Genomic DNA, 18,806 nt, shown 5'->3' with positions numbered 1-18,806 from the left:
AGAAGAAGAAGAAGAAGAAGAAGAAGAAGAAGAAGAAGAAGAAGAAGAAGAAGAAGAAGAAGAAGAAGAAGAAGAAGAAGAAGAAGAAGAAGAAGAAGAAGAAGAAGAAGAAGAAGAAGAAGAAGAAGAAGAAGAAGAAGAAGAAGAAGAAGAAAGGCTGCACCAGTAGGAGGGCATTATGGATGGATGAACTATTTCCTCTCTTGTAAAAAAAATTATTCCCTCTCAATGTATATGATATAGATGGACTATTTCGATGGTGTGCATGTCTTTGGAACAGAGTAGTAGCGTGGGTCCGCTTGACTATAAGGAACTATTTATCCGCATATATAGCTTTCTCTGCTACTCCTTCCAATGATCGGTATGCAGTGCATGTGTCCATAGACATGATAGCTTGTCCATGGAAGTTCAACTATGGTGACTATCACATTTCATCTTGCGATTCCCACGATGCCTCTCCAACCCACGGCACCACGCCCCCCGACATGCGCCTCACCCCTCTCGGCCGCACCGCCCCTCTGCCTTTGTGTGCATGACATGTGGGCCACCTAAAATGCAGCGAGCATCAAGTTTCTACCACAACCACATGCGATTCCCACGACGCCGCTCGAACCCATGACAACACACATCCCCCGACCTGTGGCAAAATCTGGTGGAATGTAAGGTTAGGAAAGTTTGATTAACTTAGGTGAGTGTTTGGTTCAAGCCACACCTTAGGCAAGCCACACTAAGGCCCCACATGACATACACACAAAAAATGTGGCAAGATTCCCTTAGGCTTGCCAACTTGTGGATCTCATTTTGAAGAACTAATAACTTTGCCTAAGTTTAGTTGTGGCAAAGTTAGTCATGAATTAAGTTCAACCATGGAGTCTTCTAGATTATACATGTGGCAGAATCTGGTGGATGATATCCAACGGCCAGTAGTGCTCGGATTTTCCATCTTTGTACCGTCGGATTGGCTTCATCCAACGACCAACTTTCAAAGTTTTTCACACACTATTTAGGGGGTATAGATATAGATGTGCCGGTCCGTTGCAATGGATCCAAAGTATATCTATTTAGTGGAGTGCACTCTAAACACATTATCTATTTATTTTTCTCTAACCTTTCGTAGCCATGCAACCAAGCCACATAAGCTTCATGGGTGCCCCCACATCATATTATTCATACTATGTTGATTGAAAAAAAGATAAATCACCCAAAACAAGATCTTCCCATTTTTTGTTCCTACGATGTTGTGCCGTGCACGTACCTACTAGTTGTATAGTGGTAGTACTAGTAATATAGTTATGAGTACAAACTTGGTACTAGTACGAGTAGTACTAGTACGGAATGCTCCTACTCTATCAACGAGCCCCATCTGACACCAAATTTCTTGGCTTCCGTGCTATAGCTAGATCTTCCCCTCGTTTCTGTTTCCCAACCCGGCGGCGGGCGAGGTGTCGGTTTGCTCAACAGCGGTCCCACATGAAAGTGAAAATGCTAGGCAACACTCCTTCCCTAAGCTATGTGTCATGCGGGACGGGCCGTGGAGGACTCCCGATTCCCGGGTGTGTAGGGGTGCGACGCGAACGCCGCAGGCCTTTTCCTTTTACTAGCAATGTGCCCGTGCGTTGCGATGGATCCAAAGTAGTAGAATAGTAGTATTTGTTCACAAACTTGAAAGAAATCACTATTGTTTTGATATACTCCTAATATATTACTCCCTCCGTAACTAAATATTTGTCTTTTTTGAGATTTCAAATGGACTATCACATACGGATTATATAGACATATTCTAGTGTTTCTAGCAAGATGCCCGCGCGTTGCACGAAGTTGATGGAAAAGGTAAGCACAACTTATAAATTGACGGATGGAGTACTAGTTACAGTGATGCATATAATTAAGCAAAACGATTGCACATGTCGGTATTGACTAGAACAAGAATGCAATAGCACAATAAGAATTAAGGCCACGATGATGTGATCGCAGTGGTGGTTACAGAAGGCAAGAAGAAAGATGGATCCATGAACGTACGATCTACTCCTCCTCAACTTAGTGCACCGAGCCACCGACCGGCGGCTAAGGAGCGGCGGCTTTTGTGGCGAGGTCGAGGTGCTTCTCAGCAAAGGCATCCAAGGCTTCCAGTCGGTTGAGGAAGGCCAACGTCGTAGCGTCCTCACTGGCCTTGTAGATACCTATGTATACGATTTGCTCGTACACATGGATGTGTAGGTCGACGAATTCTTGCAGGGTGAGGCGCCTCGCGGCGAGCGCGACCTCCAGGTGGACATTCTTCATGGCGTTAGCGGGCAGTCGCAGGGCCACCCGTGCTTGAAAGAGGTTCCGGCCATGGAGGCCAATTAGGGTGGCAGGCAATGAGGATCCTGGGCACGCGGGCTGGAGCAGTACGGCGATTTCGTCCGCGAGCTTCTTGAGGATGGTGAACTTGTTGCTAGTGGCAACGATCATCTGGTCCGACTGAGAGTCGTAGTTGGCGTCAACGGCGGCCATCCACCAGCCGGTCTCCAACACCGTGTGGAGACGATCGTCGACGCCATGCCGCAGGCCGGTGTCGTGGACCATCTGGCGCAGCCGCTGGCCACTCACGCGCATCGCCGCCATGGGTCTGGAGTGAGCTCTTTTGCGCTTAGTGTAGGTGCCTTAGGCAAATGCTTAGGTGCGTACGATGTGGTAGATGCATTGGAATGGAGGGGCGCCTTTATATGAGGGCAATAAGGGCAAACTGCGTTGCATTCACATCGTGCAACCTCTTTTCCTGGACATCCTCCCATTACTTCCCTCATGCATTAATTGAAGGAGGATGCATTGGCCGTTCAACATATCAGGAACCGCTACTCCCTCCCTCGTCTACATTAAAGCCGTATCGGGAACTGCGCCGCCCGCTGTCAAATCGAATACTCCCTCCGTCTAGGTGAGTATCAAGTCATCTTACAAAAACCAAATAGTAAACACATAGGCGTGGTGCATTAACTCTCACGTTGTTTCTTATTTTTTGACATAAATAGAGGAATCAACCAATAAGAGATGTGGGGCTTGTATGCTTTTAATGACTTGAGACTATCAAACATGACATGCAGTGGCCAGTTCGTTGCACAAGAACAAATACAACCCACGTCAGCACACACGCATCTTATAACATCACATCCAATGGCTATAAAAGATGAATGAGACCAAATTATATCTCATCTAGGTGAGTTCTAGCAAAACTGTATTAATAATACTTAGTACTCCTGCGCCATGTATCATATATTAGTATCATGTAGTACTTTATTTATTGCCATGTATGACACATAGTACTCAACTCTATCTCTTTCTTCATTTAATTCTATGACACCTCATCAAAATTGCTAAGGCTAGTACTCCCTCCTTTCCAGTTTATAGTTTTTATCTCAAAATTTTAGTTTTTCCATTTTATAAGGCTCAATTTGGTTGTTTCCCATCACATGTTCAGATTCCAAGGTGCATTAAATCATTGCATGCAAGTATTGAGAGAAAATTGACCAATGCATGTACTTTATGCATGCATGCATTGCAATTAATGCATTGGTAAACATAATATTTTGAGAAAAACAGGAGCATTAATTAGGTGCTTTTGCAAACTACAAAAAGTATTCCACCACTCACCATTTACCTTGGTTGGTGAGATTTTTAAATTGAGCCTTATAAACCGGAAAGAAGGGAGTACCATTACAACTAGCCTTATCAAATACTCCCTAAACATTAAGTTCTCTCATTTTCCTCTCCGCCTTGGTCACCTAGACGGAGGGAGTATACTGTGTGGGCTTTTCCTACGCGGTAGGCGGGGCAGTTCCGCCTAGTCGGTTCGACAGAGATGCGAGAAGACGAGGGAGTAGGCTGGTGCAAAGGTAGGGCTGTGTGATTTGACATCGAGTTACTGCTGGACAGGTGGGGCCCCGTGATTTGACTTGCCATTATCATTTTAACTGCGGCGCTACGACCGGCGTGAGTCTCCCGATTCCTGACCACCTTCATACAGGTGCCTCTCCCAATGCTCCACCATGTAGTAGAGGCTGGCTCTTGCATAAGAGCCCACTTCTCCATTTTTTCCTTGCCTCTCTTTCCTCCACATATGCAAAAATGCCATGTAAAGCGCACTATTGTACTTACTTGCTCCTACATGTGCTAAGCTTTCTACATAGGCATAAAGTCTGATGTGGCAAGTTAATCAAGAAGAGAGAGACTAGTTTGGTGACCCAAGGAAGAAACGGTGCTAATTGCATGTACCTAGGTGAAAAGACAATTTTGAGTCTATAGCTAATTAAATGAAGCAAACTTAGCAACAAAAAACTAATAAGCACACCATTTCATTGGAAGAGGTCACTCCTTGGCAAATGCAATAAATACTAGTACTCCCTGTGTCCCATAATATAAGAACATTTTTGGCACTAAACTAGTGTCAAAAATGTTCTTATATTATGGGACGGAGGGAGTATGAATAAAGAGACAGAGAGGAGTAAAAAAATACACTTATAGCCAACCTTATAGCTAACCTTGTTGTAGTATGAGTGACTAAGTGATGACTATGTATGACATGCCAACATCAGATAGCCTAACGCACCATGTTAAATCTCCAAGGGCGCGACCATGCGAGCAACGCGACGGTCGTGGTAGGCGCGACCATGATACGGGCTGCTGGCAGCCCTTGGATCTGAGATCAAACGGTCGCATGCTAAGTTGCTGAAAATTTGCAGAATAACCCTCCAGGATAGGATATTCACCCATAGGTCTAGAATCGCGCCATGCAACCGTTCGATCTCATATCCAAGGGCTCTCGGAAGCCCGTATCATGGGAGAATGGAAAGCCACTACCCTGCCGTTCGCACGCTGGCAGTTCGCTCCTAGTCGTCCTCGCACGTCCTTTAATACTATAGCGGTTTGCTCCTAGTCGTCCCGTCCATTCACACTACGACAGTTCCACTAATCCTAACCCTCCTCACAAATCCATGGCGTCCCAAATCTCCATGATTGGCGGTGAGTACAAGGTTAGAACCATCACCGACGATGAGTTCGACGTCATCTACACCCGTTCTTCTGCGACGGTGAAAGGATGTCTTTCTCGCTTCAAACGCATGTTCGAAGACTCAGATGATGAGTGGGTCGCTAGGCTAGATGTTGAGTACACCACAATCCTAGGATGAGAGAAGGATCTAAAGGACGAAGAGAGGAAGAAGCCCACCGGGATCTAGGTTTGCGTGCATGACTTATGCTTGGTCTACCACATATGCCATGCCGACGTTGAATGCCTGGATTTTAAGGACTTCCTCAAGAGCAACCTAGTCAAATTCGTTACTGTAGACTTTGGTAATGACACAGAAGTCCTGGGTTGGATAGGCCTCGTTGTAGGCAACACCTTCGACCTCCAGAAGAATCGGCTGGTGTCCTCTCGTCAGCCTTCAATGATGACCCTGGCAGGAGCCATGGTTCATCCTTCGTACGGTAAACTGGAGAAACCTCCATACACATTTCATCATTATGCATGGCAGCAGAATGTACTAGATATAGACCACATCCACTATGCTGCAATAGATGGCTACCTTTGCTTCAATATCTATGAGGGTTGGATGAAGAGCAACAGCCAAGTGTGCAGTTCAAGCAAAGAAGTATCCGCCAAGAGGAAGAGGGACAAGGACGAAGTCGATGACGTGGACGACGACTCCGAGTAAGGTGGCAATGTCGATGCTCATGGTGGTTCTAAACTTCTAATGTAGTGTCTACCGGAATAGTTGCAAAGTTTAATTTCAGGTGTGGTTAATTTAATTTGAGGGGTGTGTTGTGCTGAGCCCCCAGCAGAACTATGTTATGTTTCTTCTCGTTACTTTAACTCGTCAGTACGTACATACTAGTATTTCTTACATTTCATCTTTTAGTTGGTATAGTACTACCACTCATTTCTTGACATTATATACGTACAATATATATGGCCAACATCATATAGCCAGCAGTTTAGTTGTCAAAGAATTTCAGGGTGCTTAGTTTTGTCAAAGAATTCCAGGGTGCTTAGTTTTATTTGAGGGGTGGGTTGTGCACTTATGCTGGACACCATTATTGTGACAAGCCTTTTTAATAGTACTATATGCATAATTTGGCGACGAGCGCTCTCTATATGTACCACCTTTTTTTGTTTCAAGTTTTGCTCCATGGCGCATCCATCGATACTACTACTGTATAAAAGTGGAGTATATACATTTTTTAAAAGGCTAGAGGGCGGGGCAGTCTAGCTCGGTCGGTTTCATGAGAGGCGAGGGCCTTTGTGATTTGACGGCTCATTACTGCTGCCAAATCGAATAGTACTGCACCGCCCGCTGCATGCCCGGCGCCTCCATTAAACCCCTCTGTTAAACCCGCATGCAAACCGAGAAGCCTACTCCGGCCACACGTCCGTTCATGAGCGGGCCGGAATTAAACACAACACCGGCCGAGCTCCTCCCGTCCGCCCTCAGTTTAAACGAGGCCAGACGCTGGCCAAGCTCCTATCGTCTGCCCTCTATTTACACGAGGCCAGACAGACAGCAAGCAAGAATCGCACCCCTCCGCCACTCCCCCATCTCCTCCTTCAGCATTTTCTCCACTCTTCCGATGGCTTCCGATGAGCCGTTCTCCGGCATATTACCCGGCTGGGTGGCCCGCCGAGCCCTATGGATACGGGCGAGGCCGCTCGGTGCTTCACCAACCTCGCTTGGACCGACGGAGCCAGTTGCCGCCCCAAGCAGACGCGTGGTTCAGCAACTCGCCGCTCCAGTTCAGGTCAATGAGGAGTGGCGAGTTGCTCCAAGGAGGCACGGCAGCGAGCATGCCGGTACAGGCGCCGTCGCTGCCGCGTCGTACCGCGCCACCAGTGTCTGCTGTGGCCGCGCCTCCCATGTCTGTGGGCGCGCTTCTCGTGCCTGCGGCAGCGCCATGCAGGCAGAGACAGAAGCCGGGTGCGTGGAGAGCGACGAGTCGGTGGCCACCTTCTCCGTGTCCGCCTCCATCATCGAGGAGAAGTAGAACACGGGAGGCCGCCGCCACTTGGGACCCATGAAGGCCACCGCCGAGGTGACGACCGCGGATTCAGGTGGTTTCTTTGATGCTTCGTCTCTTCCGAGGACCTTCGTCGTCCCCGCAAGTGTCTAATGGACACGAGGAAGACAAAGGGATCCGCGGGCGGCCATTTAGAACTAAAATTATTCTAGATACATCCATTTCTAGGACAAGTATTTTCGGACGGAGGGAGTATTAATTATATAAGAGAGCCGGATTGGCACCTCTTAGTTCATGTAAATGTAATGAAATCCATCATGTTTATATGAAGATCCAACTTTTTTATACGAAATCCTTCATTCTTATATGAAATCAGTCTGTGTTTGCACGAATTTCATCTGGTTGGTTAGAGTTGTAAAAATCTATGCCGCTGGCGTTTGATGTCGTCCTCCGCGGAAGGAAGCGTGAGGAAATTTGCCGACTGCCGTTGGAGATGCTCTTTATGCTGGAAATAATAGAGTGGCATCCAATCCATTTGAGTTAATTGCCTGTATGATTGTCCCTCTATAAAAAGTTAATTGCATGTATAGTGTACACGTGACTTGCAGGGTGGCTACAACTTCGTACAGAAAGTTAAAAAGAAACAAGTCCATCCTTAATCTTGTATTCTAAGTACTATGTGGGTTCCACTGTCAGTACAGTAGCGAAAGAAGTACATATTAAATAAGTAGAGTAATATAAAATATAAAAATCTAAAGTTAAAAGACAGAATTCGAACTCATGTCATCGCGTTGCGAGCATCCGGCGCTAACCAGCCCAGCACATTTTTGTTGTAGACCATGCTGGAGATATATCTCCATCACTGTCTATCTTATATATCTCCATTCGTTCCTAAATATTTGTCTTTTTCAGATTTCAAATGGACTACCACATACGGATGTGTATGTAGACATATTTTAGAGTGTAGATTCACTCATTTTGCTCCGTATGTCTTTTCAGGAAGGGGTCAGATTTGTCCTTGATTTATTTATGAGGTATCTAGATGGCATTGCACCGCCAAGAAAAGAGGGTAACATCAAAATTATGGACTACTTTTTTGAGTATGTTGGTAAGGTCCGGTCATAGTCACTTGTTGAAATCTCTAAAATGACAAATACTCCCTCCGTCCGCAAATACTTGTCATCAAAATGGATAAAAGGAAATGTATCTAGACGTATTTTAGTTTTAGATACATCTCTTTTTATCCATTTTGATGACAAGTATTTTCGGACGGAGGGAGTAGAAAACAGAGTTGGTGATGATGGTGTGCGTGCCATCCTGCAATATAGGCCGTTGGATTTATATCTAACGGATAGGAAAGAAACTATGGCAATTTTGCAAAAATATACCCACACATCTGTCCACATTCGCAAATAAGGCCTTCCCTCGTTCAACCTTTTCTCTCACAAGATAAACTACTCATACAAATGCATCTTGATGTTCCGTGCAACGCACGGGCAACTAGCTAATTTCTTTTAAAATAGTTGCTGTGATAATTGGGTTGAAGTGATATATTTTATGTCTGCCCCGAATGATTTTAGATTCACTAGTAGTAACAAAGAAAAGGTTGCCTTGTTAATTAACAGAAAACAGGGTGAAAACTATCACATGAGGCCGGTAAAAACAAGGCACGCTGGGTTCATCATCATCATCACTACAGTTGTGCACGCGCGAGAAGTCTACATATTGAGGGGGCTACCGAGCGAGGCACCGAGACACAATGTTTGAGAGAGAAACCAATTGATAGATTATGATCAGATCGAGTTGTCACCCTTCTGCTGTCATTCTTGGGAGGGGGAGAAAGACGTATCGAGAGTGTGTGCGGTAGGCACAGAGGCACAACTAGCGAGTGTGTGTGTGTGTGTGTGTGTGTTTGAAAGAGGAGTAGATAGATTACTATCAAGATCGATGTGCCACCCTACTCCTTCGGTGCCAGGTAGTGTGTGTGTATGTTTGAGAGAGAAGCCATTTGATAGATTAGTATCAAGATCGAGGTGTCACCCTACTCCTTTGGTGTTGTGAAGTGTGTGTGTGGGGGGGGGGGGGGCAGTGACACTCACACATCTCTACTCTTATAAAAAAATAGACTTGGTGATGATGGTGTTCCTGCCATCCTGCAATATAGGCCATCTGATTTATATCCGACGGATAGGAAGGAAACTATGGCCATTTAGCAAAAAGATACCCACACCCCTCTCCATATTTGCAAATAAGGCATTCCCTCGTTCATCCTTTTCTCCCACAAGATAAACTTCTCATACAAATGCATCTTGATCTTTCGTGCAACGCATGGGCATCTTGCTAGTAGGGAGAAGGAGTTTGTGTGACACATATCTAGCTATATTAAGGGATAGGTAGATAGCATATGTGTGAGAGACATTATTATACTTTGAGACATTAGTGGATGTGGGTGGGCGGAATTAAAGGGGTGGGCGTGTTAGACATAGAGAGCGTGTGTGTTTCTGTGTGAGAGACTTGTAGGACGGGGTAGAAAGACGAATTTTACCCTGACAGAGGGAGAGAAATACATGAAGTGCGTGTGTGTGATTCCGATGCCCACAGGGAAATGAGATATGTATGCGTGTGAGAGAGATTGCATAATTCATTCACGTATCACTATGTAGCGATCGTGGACATGCATCGCTTGAACATTAGTCCATATCTACTTCGTATCGTGGCCAAAGGTACAATATCGATTCAACGCTATAAAGATTGGACACTCACATATCACATTTTTTTCTATTTAAATAAACCTTTTCAGTTGTGCATGCCAAAGTTACAGTGATGTTTCTTCAAAAAACCAATGTAGCTATCATGTCATGCACCATTGTTACTCTTGCATTCAAATTCATTAGTCTTGGATGATTTAAGTTTATATTTTGAAGTAATATATGTAATATTCATATATGAATTCAACGGGTATGCAATTTATGAAATGGAGGCTATGTAATTATATGAGGTAACACTTTTAAGTAGCTGACTACAATATCCATTTCTTTTTGTGCGCCTCTACACTAACACATCAATGCATTATGTTTAAAGTAAATAACCAATGGCACTAAATTATCTATTTACACGAGAAATACATAGGCTGAGCGTTTGATCCATTTTTTTGTGAACGCGCCACTACACCCGTATGATTGGCCGCGCCCGTGTGAACGTCCAAGTTATCGGTGCATCATCCCGAGTTATTGTCTTTTTTTGGGTGTGGACTTCACACCAGTTATTAACTGCTGACGCATGCCCTGTGTACACAGTCTAGCATGACCTTCCCTCTAGCACGGTCTAAAATTAGTTGAAATTGGATACGAACGATCCTGCGGGCGGCAAAATCTCCCGCCTCCTTCTAAAATTTCCGCCACCTTAGTCTTTAGCATGCGAAATCCCCCCTTTGTCCTTGGTGCACGGAGACCAACAGTTACAATACTGCCCTCATCTACATGATAGGTCGGGGCTCCTTTGATAACTTCCGGTTCCCCCCACTACACGGAAACCCCATTTCCTCTCCCCGTCCCGCAACAACGACTAACTCCATAGCACCAGAGCATCTTACATCACGCCTCCGTACTTCATCGCCCTTTCTCCCCTCCCCTCTCGAAACCCTAGACTGCTCATCCACTGGAGTACCATAGCCCATTCACTGCCAGCGGCGTCCACCTCGCTGGATCTGCTTCTGTGGCCGCATCTACCCCTCCCACCTCCCCTAGAAACAAGTAGACTGCTCATCCACCACTGTACCACAGCCCATTCAGTATCGGCCTTGTCCACTGCACCGGATCTACTTTGCCAGTACTCTCGTCAACCGCCGCGCATCTGCAGCAGCTCATTCGTACTTCCCACCGGAGACGCTTCGTCCACACCCCCCGGAGCCGCCCCACTGACGCCCCCGTCGACAACCTCTGATCCTATTCGCCGACACCTTCCTCAACCCTACCGGAGCCGCTTCGCCGACACCTTCCTCAACCATATCGGAGTCGCTTTGCTGACACCATCGTCAACCCTACCGGAGTAGCTTCGCCTATACCATTCTCAACCCTACCAGGGCCGCTTTGCCAACTCACAAGTCCACGGTCTCAGATCCGCTTCCACGCACCCTCATCTAAACTACCGGAGCAACTTCTGACGCCCCGTCCACGGCTGCAGATCTGCATCGTCGACACCGCCCTTAACCCAACCACCGGAGCAGCTTCTGACGCCCCGTCCACGGCCGCAGATCCGCATCATCGACACCATCCTTAACCCAACCATCAGAGCAGCTTTTGACGCCCCGTCCACGGCCGCAGATCCGCGTCGTCGACACCATCCTTAACCCAACCACCGGAGCAACTTCACCTATGCCCTCGTCCACGGCCACAGATCCGCTTCGCCCACACCGTAGTCCATCCTACCGGAGCCGCTCCACAAACACCCTACTCGCGGTTCTAGATCTCCTTACGGGACCCCAACAACCAGCATGGTGTCATCACCCTTGACGTTTCTAACCTGATTCCCACTGTCTGGAGAGATGCCAAGCACCCGCCACGGCCTAGGTACTTGTCACCTTTAAACCCGTCCAACATCACCTGTCCGATGTACTTCAAATATACTAACCGGTTGCTGTTACCTGTTATGCAGCTGGGAAAAACTGCAAGGACGACGTTTCTTCTGGATCTAACAGCTTGCCCAACCAAGAACCTGGACTGAGGCATTGCTATGCTCTTGTAAGCGCGTCTCTATCTCTTGTATTGTTCTGTGCCTGCCTGCGTGCTTTGCTAGGATTTTCGACCAGTAACCCCTTTGTGCAGACAATGATTTCTACTACTGGCTGCTAAATTAGATATGTAGATGTCATACATGATACTACCTCGTACCTCCGTTCCTAAATATAAGTCTTTCTAGAGATTCCACTATAGGCTACATACGGAGCAAAATGAGTGAATCTACACTCGCAAATGCATCTATATACATCTGTATGTGGTCCATACTGGAATCTCTACAAAGACATATATTTAGGAACATGGGCAGTACATTACACAAAATCGTAGGTGGCATGTAGGAATTCCAGTGCACTACATTAGGCTCCCTTAGAGTGCCTGCTGGTCCAACATACAAAGTCATGGCTAGTTTATGGTACGCACACAATCATTAATTGGTGGTTTAAATATGCGCAAGGGATATGCAATGTAGTATCATGTAGAGATGTCTGAAATTAGCCTTGTCAACTTGCAGATTGGGTTACACAATGAAAAAGTACAAGATGTATGTGGCAATTTCATGGAACATCGCAAAAAAAGGAAAGGCAGCGATGAGCCTATACAGTGTGCTATGGTACGTCACTCCTCCATTGCAATCATTGTGACATGTTATTTGTATGCCAGTTCTATTAGCCAAGTTTCTTAGGGACAATTATTACGAGTTATCCTAAGAAAATAAGCACCTGTGAATATAAGCTCCATGTAATAAGCCAAACAGTTATTTTCATTGCGTTTTCAGCTTATCTTTGGTATGATCAGTGGAAAGTCTAGATTGCATTATATTTTTTCATTTTGCTGCCCATATGGAAATTAATTTGACTTATAAACATCACAAATTGAACCCAGTGCAGTAATTAATATGATAGGAAAACAGACCATCACTATTTGCTCAAAATGCAAATACAAATATACCATCTACTTGGCACAATCTACTTTGGTCAATGTTTTCCATAGAGATCCCATTGCCTAATTTAAACGAAGAACGCATGACCCACATTTAAATGAAGACCAATTATTTATTGAAATTTGATGGTCCAAGTGGCTGGTTATTATCATATAGCAGCACCACCTGAAAGCATCATATAGCAGCAGCAGCTCATAGCAACTCATCTTACAGCAGCGGCAGTCTGCAATTCATCATATACCAGCAGCAGCTCATAACAATTCATCATATAGCAGCAACAGGAGCAGTTCATAGCAATTCATCATATAGCAGCAGCAGGAGCAACTCATAGCAATTCATCATATAGTAGCAGCAGGAGCAGCTTATAGCAACTCATCATATAACAGCAACATCAGCTCATAGCAGTTCATCATATAGCAGCAGCAGCAGCTTATAGCAACTCATCATACAGCAGCAGCAGCTCATAGCAATTCATCATATAGCAGCAACAGGAGGAGCTCATAGCAATGCATCATATAGCAGCAGCAGAAGCAGCTCATAGCAATTCATCATATAGTGGATCAGAATGAAAATTTAAACCTATAAGAACCCTAGCCAACTGCACCCAGAATGCTCCCCCGGATTGGAGCTTTGTCAGCCGTCGAATTTGGTCAACTTGATTTTTTGGCCGTTGGATTTCACCAGCCGGTCATCAGCGGCTTTCACCGTGCAATATCTTTCCACGCCCGATGACCGGTGGGCTTGCTTCGAATGGCTATTGGCTGGGTGAGCCTTTCCAGGGTTTGCCCAATCGGCTCCTCGCGCGCCGCGTGTGCGACGTGCAGCCCGTGGCTTGGGTGTGGGCGTGAACCCTCCCCTCCCCCCAGTCCACAGCCGCCACACCCTCTCCTCCCCGCCTCGTCTCCTCCCGGCTCCCCCATCTCTTCTCCCACGTCGTCGCCTCCCCTCACCCCGCTCGCCTCAGCCACCTCCTATGCTCCCCCGCACCGCCGGCTCCCTCCCTCTCGGCTGACCCCATGGCGGCGGCCGGGTCGGGGTGGAGGCAAAACACCATGGAGAATCCGGTGTCTTTGGGCGCGGCATGGGTTGATGGAGCGGCGGATTTGGGCATGATCCCACCCTTAGGCGCTCCACGACGACGGCCAGTTCGGAGGGAGAAGGTAGAAAGTGATGGCGAGTCCTGCGCCTCTGGGTGGAAGCAACGGGGTTGGTCGAGCAGCGGATGTGGTCGGGGTCAGCAGTTGAAGGAGGCTCGCCGGCCGGAGCAGCAGGAGGTGATTCAGGTTTGCCTTCACCTCCTCACTCTCTTCTCCCCCTCTTGTCTCATGGATGGTTGCGCTGACTGCAGGAGCGCCTCGAGGAGTGGAAGGGAGAGGTCGTGCAGGACAGGCCAACAAGAGCATTAGAGCAACGAGGATAAAATATTCGATCAGCCCTATATCTTCTTCTCGATGCAGCCCCGCATAGGTAACTTCTTGCATATCGGGGAAACATTGCCAAATACTTACTAAAGAAAGTGTTCCCTTTCTTGTTCCCATTGCTCGATAAGCATGCTCATGTTTCTCTCTCTCTCTCCATTTGGATGTCACTTATTAGACCATTTAGTACTTGCTGTTCCATCGCTGAGTGTTCCCTTAATGGCACTTTAGGTATCCTGGGGTGATTCAAGATGCTCAGGTGTATCACACTGCATGGTACACAGGTCAGTTTTGCAGGCTGCTCTGAGATACACTGATTTAGATACAACCACATGTCTGCAGCAATTTCTTACTCTCGGTATAAAGGTACTTCTTGCTTTCTTTTTTTCAAATGCACTCCTGCTTCACTTCAACTCCCAACTATAGTTGCATATCTGCTATATTCTTGATTCAACTAATTCTGTACTAGACCAGCTCATGGTGTGGGAAGCATCTCATATGGTTCACCGAATCAATTGATGAATCTGAAGCGATTCAAGAGGAGGAGCAAAAACTGTTTATGCCTATAGGTTGTCCGAACGACACCTTTAATTCTAATTACCTTGTTTGTTCTCCTTCTGTGTGATATCACTTTGTTCTGTATAGTTGTCACTGGGACATATATATCACTTCTTGCATGAATCATGGATGTATGAAGACATGAAGTCAGATATAATATAAAGCAAAATGCATATGAATACTTTCAAGACAGATCTTTATGTTCATTTACAGGAAGATACATTATAATAGTATTAATGGGCGCATTTGTCCACTAATATGTTCATTTAATTTGGTAACCAATGTTTTTCGTCTCAAGTACCATTAGGAACATTTGGTAGATAATTATTTTATTCAAGATGCAACATGTTGTTCTGATGTATTTTGCTCTATTCTGTAAATGTTTTGTTACAAGCAAACATGTGGGTTTATGGTTGCCTCATTTCTATATGCATACTTTATATACGTGTTGATGATTTTGTGGTAGTAAACTACTAAGTCTTCTCTTTATATTTTGTCCACAAGAAGTGAAACGGAAGGCCATGAACAACGCGTCTCCGGGAAGTGAATTTTATGGTGCCTTTCATTCTGCTCATTTGGCGCAATTTTAAATCACAAAGTGGAGGGGAGAGGTCTGGCTGCTACTGGTGGGAAATGGGTGCCTCTCCAGTCAACCGAGCGACGACAAATCCAACTGGGAAGGGCTCTGTGGTGATCTTCATGTTATCAGTAACTGTTCATGATTTTCCTGGCTAACAGTTGTTATCTTTCAAGGCTACGAGTTTAGTCCTGTATGCAATACAAAACATTCAAGCAAATAATTTGTGCTTTACCTTTTGAAACGCGTGTGCAACATGTTTTTTTCTCTTTTATCCAAGCTACTATGCAAAACTGTATTGTTTTACGGCCATTTGGTTCACATGAGTGAGCTTTGTGGGACTAGGATAGTACATGCATGTGCAGTATTACAGATACACAATTAGCTGTTGAATGATTCTTATTTGTAGTTATCTGAAATATTACTTCCTGACTTTAAATTTACCTTCTTTCTTTATCCATGTACAAGCTCAACACATGGTGTTCTCTTCTTGATTCCTGCTGGAAAGCAAGCCATGCGTCAGCGTACGGCAACGATTCGGGTGCCTGCGGCATGATGGCGCCGCAGAAGCATGCAGCGTTCTTCGACGGCAAACAAGGATGCATTTGTTTTCCACTCAGTTTCTTTTTGTTCCCTATGCTTTTTCTCAGAGAGATTTCTCTAAGTGATTCTCCGTTTGATGTTCTTTGATTCTGTCTAACGTACAATTTATCCTCCTTGCATATCAGCATTTTGGGCCCTCGGATTTGGATTTGCTGCAGCCTCCACAATGAGTGCCACCTTCATCAATGGCGTCCTTGGCCCCCAGAAAAAACCGGTAATCCTTCGACAGCAAAATCATACATCTTTGTCTATAGGAGTTATTTTCTCTATTGAGTTTAATGTTCCTGGTTAGTTACTTAGCTTGCGACTGCAACGTAACCTTGCTTTCCTGAGAAGGCAAAACAACAATCAACAATGCTTCATTTTTCTGCGATTTTGAGCTGATAATTCAGTGATGGCATGATAGGCTAGCTACCTAAGCCATAAAGTTGTTGCGTTGAAAATTACAGCATGCGTGTTTGAGAGAAAGGGATGGTAAATAGGGGACTGGAACAAGTGGAGAAGAAATTTATTAGTTGATTCTCCCATCTGATAGAAACTACCTCATGAATGTTTATTTATTTAGTGATCAGATGTGAGATCTGAACATTGAAGAGCAACAATGGACATAAGTGTTAGATGAGTTTGGGAAGACATGGTTGCAAATGGAGTATTTTCACGATGAGCTCGGCTCCTGAAGGCATGATGCCTCATTTCGATTCTCTTATCTCGGTGTGTTTTTATTCAGAAAATTAAGGCATGATGCCTCATTTTGATTATCTTATCTCGGTGTGTTTTATTCAGAAAATAAATTTGCTTATTTTTGCTTTTTTAGGGCTATAACAAGAGAAACCTCCATTGCTGAAAATCTTTTAAAGAGATCGAGGATAAATTTTTTTCCAAGTAAAATGTGCTTTACTGCCGTATTTTTTATGCGAACCTTCTTCTTAATCTGTGTTGGGACTTGGGAGAAAGATGTTGCTTTTTTGTTCAGAAAATGTTTATTAGATGGAAATACTCGGCATTTAAAGTTTTTTCTCCAAATGTTTTTGTGCGTGCAAATATGATCTGATTTCATTGCAGCCAAGCCAATGGATATGTGTAGAGGGCCGCAATGAGGCAGACGGTAGCGGGTGGCAGCAATAGGGGTTGACGGATGCTCCGAGACCATGAAGAGCCTATTCAATGGTGTATTCCCTCCCTGTTCATTTTTTGGGGGTTCCGTCTCCAGATTGGTGTGATACAATTCTGAGTTGTTGTGCGTGCGTGTGTTGTGTGATGCAGATGAGAAGGATGACATAGCGAATGAGGATTCCGACATGGTAGCTCCCACAATCGCGCAGTTGGAGAGCATGCACGAGTTCGGTAAACTATGTATTCTATTGGTATAGCTCTGAAAGGTTAGGATGCTTTGGGTCGCGGCCTGAACTATGTATCTGTGGATATTACTACACTTTCAGCATGCTATTTCCTATTTTTTAGACATCAATTTCTGTGAATTGTGGCTGAACTATGATACTTTAGGTTGCATGCTCAACTATGTGTAGTGTCATTACCGCTTTCTCCCCTGATTGTATTGTCCTTGCCATGTTATCCCCTAAAGGCTTACTCTTGCCATGTTATTCCCTAAATTATTACTCATTTCTTCTTTTGCCAGTGCTCCACTTATGCATCATGTATTTAGTACTCCCTCCATCTGAAAATACTTGTCGAATAAAAATGAATGTATCTTAAACTAAAATATGTCTAGATACAACCATCTCTCCGACAAGTATTTTCGGATGGAGGGAGTACCAAAAATGAGGTATGCTTCTTTACATTAAACAGTCTTTCCTTCTCAGTATATATGGAAGTATATTGGACGGCTTCCATAGAATACTTGTGTCTGTACTATATACTGGATGAAAATAATTTCCTTGCATGCGAACATATGCTAATTAGTAGCTGCACCACATTCCTGAAGCTTTTTTGAACTATTGGGAAACATGAGAAAGTTTTTACACATAAGTATATGGTTCTTGTTTCCATTTCAAACAAAACGAAGGCTAAAAGTTGCTACTTCTGTAGTACTCCTAGATACAACAATTAGTGTTCAGCTAGACTGTCAATCTTACAGTTTTTCACTAACCGCTGCCTCTGTAGGCTTATGCCAGCGCTGGTGAAAAAGCACATGGATTTGGGAAGAAAGCAAAGTTGTAGCTATCATGCACCGTGCATGCATGCAATTAGAATTTACAAAAACAATTAGAAATTGTGGTTCTAATCAGATTCATTGTCTTACCAGATCTTTTGCATATCAGACTCTCCTTGCTGACATCTGATGAAGTTGTGGTCCAGGAGAAGAATGAATATTTTATAGCTCTAGCTTCCCCCTTCAGATAGTCATGCTCTCCTCCTGGTTTAACATCCAGTTGCAGTGTGATAGCTTTGACACACTTTCATGTAATTGTTCTGGTTTAACATCCAGCTGTAGTGTGATAGCTTCGACACCCTTTCATGGAATTGCCACCCCCCCACACACACATCCACGCCCACACCCACACCCAAATGAAATGTATAGATCTCGCATATTTTATCTGTCTACTTGTTTTATGAGGAAACAACTCGACTAATGGTTACTCGGGAGTTGAGAACAAAAGTAGGTGGAGTGCTCATTGATCATTAACTGTCTTTGCTGTTCTCACCACATGGGACCGTGCAAAAATGCAAATTTACAAGAGAAATCCAGTGCATGTGTTATGTTTCTAAATTTTCCCTAAATTGTTTTTGTAGAATTTCTTACCGAACCATCAATCTATGTGACTACAAGAACCTGCACCATGCTATTGTGCTTTTAGTCATGCCCATCTTATTTAGTTTCTCGGGTTTCTAGCCCCGCTGACTTTCCAGGTGATTGTTAAGTTAACTAACACTTTCTTATGTTCTCCTGTTAGCGAAACCCATTGGTTGGGTACGATTGTGTGTATGAAAAATTTGATGCCTGGGATATGATCTCGTTCCTATTTCTC

The 18,806-nt window shown here is 44.8% G+C and overlaps 1 long non-coding RNA gene across 13 annotated transcripts; it reads left to right on the top strand.

Annotated features, from left to right (window-relative positions):
• Window positions 1–13,491: 13,491 nt before the first annotated feature.
• LOC123044346 (uncharacterized) lies at window positions 13,492–18,463 on the top strand. Of its 13 annotated transcripts, XR_006420017.1 has the most exons (7): window positions 13,495–13,946; window positions 14,012–14,130; window positions 14,313–14,447; window positions 14,551–14,650; window positions 15,147–16,033; window positions 16,385–16,530; window positions 16,634–18,463. It is a non-coding gene; the product is annotated as an uncharacterized lncRNA (long non-coding RNA). The 13 variants fall into 13 exon arrangements; XR_006420019.1 differs by having other exon boundaries at window positions 13,492–13,946; window positions 15,147–15,347; window positions 15,685–18,463; XR_006420020.1 differs by having other exon boundaries at window positions 13,493–13,946; window positions 15,147–16,986; window positions 17,083–18,463.
• The last annotated feature ends 343 nt before the right edge of the window (window positions 18,464–18,806 follow it).

Source organism: Triticum aestivum, chromosome 2B, assembly GCF_018294505.1.
Source record: "Triticum aestivum cultivar Chinese Spring chromosome 2B, IWGSC CS RefSeq v2.1, whole genome shotgun sequence".
NCBI classification, from domain to species: Eukaryota; Viridiplantae; Streptophyta; class Magnoliopsida; order Poales; family Poaceae; genus Triticum; species Triticum aestivum.
Note: the sequence above shows the minus strand (reverse complement) of the source record. Positions and strands in the feature narration are given on the sequence as shown.